Source organism: Pinus tabuliformis, chromosome 4_2 (genome assembly GCF_031772625.1).
Source record: "Pinus tabuliformis cultivar Carrire ecotype Pingquan chromosome 4_2, CPIR1, whole genome shotgun sequence".
Taxonomy (NCBI): Eukaryota; Viridiplantae; Streptophyta; class Pinopsida; order Pinales; family Pinaceae; genus Pinus; species Pinus tabuliformis.
This window is the reverse complement of record NC_142304.1, coordinates 22,740,768-22,746,927: the sequence shown is the minus strand read 5'-3', so window position 1 is coordinate 22,746,927 and position 6,160 is coordinate 22,740,768.

The following is a 6,160-nucleotide window of genomic DNA, read 5'->3' as shown; positions in this document are numbered from 1 at the left end:
TAAAATAATAATAATAAAATATAAAAAAATTAAAAATAATAAAATAAAATTGTAATGCATGGAAAAAAAACTCTTAATTAAAACAAAATAAAATTGAAATTTATATTTTAAGTGTGTTTTTCCAAGAGAGTATGGTAGAGATATTGCAATGTAATCTCTTTTGACTAAGTGAAATTACATAAAATTTAAAATTTAAAAAATTAATAATTAGAATTATCAATAAAAAAATTTGATATGATCAAATTATCTAAAACTAAAAACAAAATAAAAAAGCATAAAGTTAATAATTATAATTATAATTAAATTAACTTAGATCTATCTTAAATGATCTACCAAGTGTCGAGAAGGATCAAACCTTTTTTCACCCCAAAAGATATTTACATCTCAAGAGATTTAATATCTCTCCAAACTTCATAAATCATAAATAAAGATGAATCTAAATTGGTTTAATATATATATATATATATATATATATATATATATATATATCATGATATTTCATAGCTTCATATTTAAATTTAATAAATAAACATAAAAAACTTATAACTAACATATATTCATCATAAGCTGAAAGTTATTAAATGTAAAGGTAGTTTAAATCTCTCAAAATGTAAACTTCTTTTGAATGCAAAATTTGAGAAAGCGTTTACGCTTGAGAAATTTGACTTATCTCTAGCCTGGGTGGATTCGGGGCTAAGAGAGATTTACGAAGATTTCTAATAATATTTAGGGCGAAATTTGACCAAGGATTCTAGGCTAAGAGAGATTTATGAAAATTTCTAATAATATTATATATACTTATATTTAGATAAATTTCACATTTTTATATATAAAATATTCTTATTTTTAATTTGATCAAAACTCTCTCATATATATATATATATATATATATATGTAAAAATAAAGTTATCATTTTTCTTCGATATATTTTATAATTTTTATAATTAAATTTTTTAATATGTTATATTATTATTTTCATTATCTAATTTTAAGATCAAGGCCAAGCCAAACACCAAATTGGTGTATGAGACCCCTTTGTTTGTGGGACAAGGGATACACTTCCAAGCAATGATTCGACTCCTAAGTCTACAAAGTCATACATACATAAAAAACTATAGAACAATTTCATATATAGATAAAAGCAAGAATGTGATTTTTTGTTATTTAAAATACATTTTTGAGTGCATAAATAAATTCAACACCCTAAAATCCTCTTGAGGCACTTGAATTTTACATAAACAATTTAAACTGAAGTTTTTAAAAATCTTTGTCTGATTTTGATTAAAATTAACCACAAAAAATGTCGTGAAAAAAGTCATTTCATATATATATATATATATATATATATATATATATAATCGTAAAAATTTAATTATAAAATATGGTAAAGAAAAATTAATTTTTTTTTTTTTTTTATATCTATAAAACCGTTTGAAAAATGAGTTTATTATAGATATTATGTTTTTATATATTTACCAAGTTTATATTTTATATATGGTTTACTTCTCCATATATAAAAATATTTTTATTTCTAATTATATGATATGAAATATCATGATTAGGAATACAAATCCTTATTATTTAATTTATTTCAATGTCATATTTACATCATGATTTAAAAAAATGGTTGTAATTTTATTAAAATAAATACAATTACAATATGATAAATTGAATTGAATTGAATTGACTTATTATTTTTAGGGAGGTGATCCAACCTACTCTTGCTAATCAAAATTATCTTTATCTTGACCAGTGCAAGCTTCTAAGTGAAACTAGGCATTCGTCTATTCCCAAAACACCTTGGGATGAAATAATATGACACCTTTGTGATACTAAAAAGATTGAAGATGAAAATTAAAAAATGAACTTCAAAAAATTATCTCAAAAACAAATTTGCATATTAAAAAAATTGATTTCTATATGCCCTTGATAAATCCCAAATTAAAGTAAATTTATAAATAATATGCAAATAAACAATATTTATGGTTGAAAATATCAGAGTGAGAATCACATAACTATTGCAGCATGCTATTTTGCCCCTCAAGTCTCAAAAACTTACAAAAATAAGGGGCTTGACAGCAAGGATCCATATGCAGCTTTAAAACAAGATATTGTCGTGTACTCTCAATAGGGAGAAGTTCTTTTAGTAGGAGATTTCAATGCGAGAACAACAAATAATCAAGCTAGCATTCTTTGTTGCAAAGAGGATAACAATCCTATGTGGCTCACTAAAAAGGAGAATCCCCAATGGGTGAGGTGTTCAAAAGATGACAAGTTAGCAATCATTTTGGAGAGGAGTTACTTACACTATGTAAGGCTTTTAACTTAATTATTTGCAATGGTCTAGAAAGATGGAAAAGGTTTGGGAACTTCACTTGCAACACATACAATGGGGCAAGTGTCATTGACTATGTGATGTGTTCACAAAGCTTGATAGAAAAGATAGGTGAAATTAATATTGGAGAGCATATTTGGGACTTAAAATCATACCATAACCCAATTTATATAAGGTTATCATGGTTAGAAGAAAGGTAGCATAGGAGGAAAACCTTATGCTCTCGACAATCATTATCAAGGGGCAAAATTCTTCTAACACAAGAAAATTGTACTATCTTCAAGACAATGTTAAAGATATTAATTTAGAAGGAGAACACTGGATTCTAAATCTTCAAGAGTCATGGGTTAACAAATATAATTCAAAGTGCACTTGGGAAGTGCAAAAGAGCAAAAAAATCAAAATCAAATTGTTTTCTTGTAAATGCTTGGTTTGATAGGGAATGCAAAATGGAAAGGAGAACCTTGAAAAAGGCAAGAAAGGAGAAGATGAATGGAAATTTATATAAGCAGATACTAAAAAGGAAAAAAGATGAGTTCATGCAAACAAGGAGAGAAGAGTTAAGATATTTAAGCAAGAATAATCCAAAGCTTTTCTGGCAGGAACTACAACCAAAGAAGAAGTAAATTGAAAATAATATTATAGCCAATCAATGGTTTGAATATGCAAGACAACTCCATGAGAAAGAATATGAGCCGAAGCCTCCCCAAGGATCAACACAACTTCAAAGCTCTTCACATTACAAGAGGCGGAGAATGGAATTAAGAAGTTAAAAACAAGAAAGGAAAAGGACTTGATTGAACTTCAAGCAGAGTATCTAAAATGGGGAATGAACGCTCTTGCACCGCACATCATGAAAACATTCAACAACATCATTCAGCAAGGATTCCCAAGAGATTGGACAACTAGCCTAGCGATACCGCTTTTTAAAAGTGGAGACATTAATAATCCATCCACTATAGAACAATTATGATCAATCCTTTGTTTGTAAAACTTTTTGGCAGCATGTAGAGAAAACATAATTAGTAAGTGGGCAGAAGTAAAAGAAAAGAGGGCAAGAGGACAAGTGGGTTTTAGGTCGAAGCATTCTACAGTGGATCATGGTATCACGTTGAGACACATTGTTGAAATGGTTTGGGAGGACAAAGAAGAAGTTTTTGTTGCTTTGTTGACTTCAAAAAAGAATTTGACACAGTCCCTAGAGATAAGTTGTGGCGTAGAATGGAAGAACTTGAAATTCCCGTGCATTATAAAGTCATTGTCCATAGACTTTATAAAGAGGTGAAAGTCAATTAGAACCTCAACAAGTATTTCAAAAGCTTTAGAAGTGACATTGGAGTCAAGCAAGGTTATCCTTTATCCCCTACTCTTTTTGGTTTATATATTGATAAATTGGAAGAGTGGCTAAATCTACAAGGTGGAGATGGTGTTCGGTTGGGGGAGTTTGTGATAAAGCTTCTTTTATATGTTGATGATATTGTATTGATTTCTAAATCGGCCCATGGATTGCAAATGCACTTATATGCCCTTGAGCATTTTTGTAGAGCAGTGGGGATGCAAGTCAATACTAACAAGACCAAAATAATGATTTTCTCTAATAAAAGGAAGCAGAGCCAACATATTTTCTTCTTTGAAGACAACATTCTTGAAGAAGTAAATGAGTACAAGTACCTCGAGATTGATTTCAACAACAAACTCAATTGGGAGGACTACAGAAAGAAGAGAATTTTAGGAGGGTGGAAAGCATTATATGCTCTTCAAAACAGATGTAGAGAGGCAGAGTTATGGGATTGGAAAACGATTAAAGTGCTTTTTGGACTCCTAGTTTGTCCAGTGATGCTATATGGATGTGAATTGTGGGCTAGCAACATCCCCGTCTCAAAATGGAAACAAATTGAGAAAATCCAAAAACGCTTGATCATGAGCAAGTTCAAAAATAAAAAGTTCAGTACCTTATGAGATAATATTGTAGAAATTTTGAATAATATGACACATATTCACAGAGATTATCCTGATTATACACTTATAAGCGGAACATGCATAATACATAACCTCCTCTACGTTGATCATCAATTTACAGAAGCAGAAACATTCACAGGCACACATAGAAGCATCAATCACACATATCAACACAGTATTTTCCCGGGGAAAGCATCTCGCTAAAAACCCCAACTATCTGTATATTATATTGATTGAATCATGTAACAATACATAGTACAATACTCCTCACAAGTACTCAGTACTATCTCCACATGCTACACACAATACAGCTCAGATCTGATCTCCAAATCTCCCCCGCTGGTTGCCTACCTCCACAGCTCAATACCTGCTCAAGAACTGATGAGAATGGCTTACCAAACTCGTATTTGACCTGCAAATAATCACTCACACTCTGTTGGACGTGAGCACAGGCTACAATTCTTGGTATTGGCCAATTCATGGGCATACTCAATCCCTTTGATTGTGCAAATCATCATGCACAGCTATAGTCACAACTGATAGCAATCTGATCCTCTAACACCTATCCCTGCTGAACTGAACATGCACTGACATGCAACTAAGTTAACTGATGTATTATATAGTTGCATTATGAGTTAATAACTTGTGAATTAATTAATAACTAATTCACCCAACTCATCTCTAGTCTATTGATCAGTTAGACTAAATACAACTAGTTTAACAAGGCTAAACTGAACACAACTCCATCAACTGCACCTCCAATCCACTAAACTCAACTCACTTGAGTTCTAACTGAAGTCCTACATGCAAATATTAGTCATCCCATAGGTAACCACGTATTTCCCTCTGGGATCTGCATGTACCACATTCGTAGCTCATCCTGAAGTGCTCCAAGAGAATAAGATCAAGTTTATAGTCCAAATATTATTATGAGACAATAATATTTGACTTTTCTATTTTTGACAGCCAGTCTAAAAATAGACTTTGATCACTCACACTGTGGTCACCCACACTGTGATCATCCACACTGTGATAAAAAAATAGAACTTGCGCCATAATTTGCCTGCGGGCCCACTTAGTGAAGGCGACTCTTTTCACTAAGCTCCATCATCTTGTTGTATTCTCAACAAGCATTTCTTGTTGCACACTTTTCAACAAATATTGAGTGAAATAGGAGCAACTCCCATCGAAGCAATTGCTATGGTGCAACTCATAACATATCTAAAAAGAATTGAGCAAATTGAGAGCAGGTAGATGGCCTAATGTTATCTTCAATGAAGGCATGAGTGAAAGAAAGAAAACATGGATGAAACAAAACTACACATGGATGCAAAAATGGAATATCTACCTTAATGCCTAACCCACAAATAGAAAAGAGCTAAAGGAGTTTGTTATGGAGAAGTTTCATAAAAAGGTATGGGGAAAAGAGTTGGGTAGAAAGAAGTACTACATTGAGGATTTCAACCCTACGTGTGATCTACAACAAAAGAGTTCATTGGAGCTCGCATTTCGTGGAGGGCAAAGGTTCTTATTGACCAACACGCATAAACTTTAGTGTGAAACAGGACGGTGGAAAAGGTCTAAAGAAACTTGGGAAGAACAGGTTTGTACATTTTGCATGTCTGGGGTAGTGGAATTGGAAAAACATTTCATTTTGGAATGTGATGCATTCAAAGACATCAGAGAAAGTTATGAGAACATGTTAGCATCAGTCTCTTGGCATTGCCTTTTTAGTGAGGAGATTGTTGGAAGGTTGGTCCAACTCATCATCAATTTGAATTGGAAAAGGATTGAATTGCAACAAACAAAAAACATGGAACTAATGGTCTCATACACTATTTTTAGTCTCATGGACCTTAAAATATC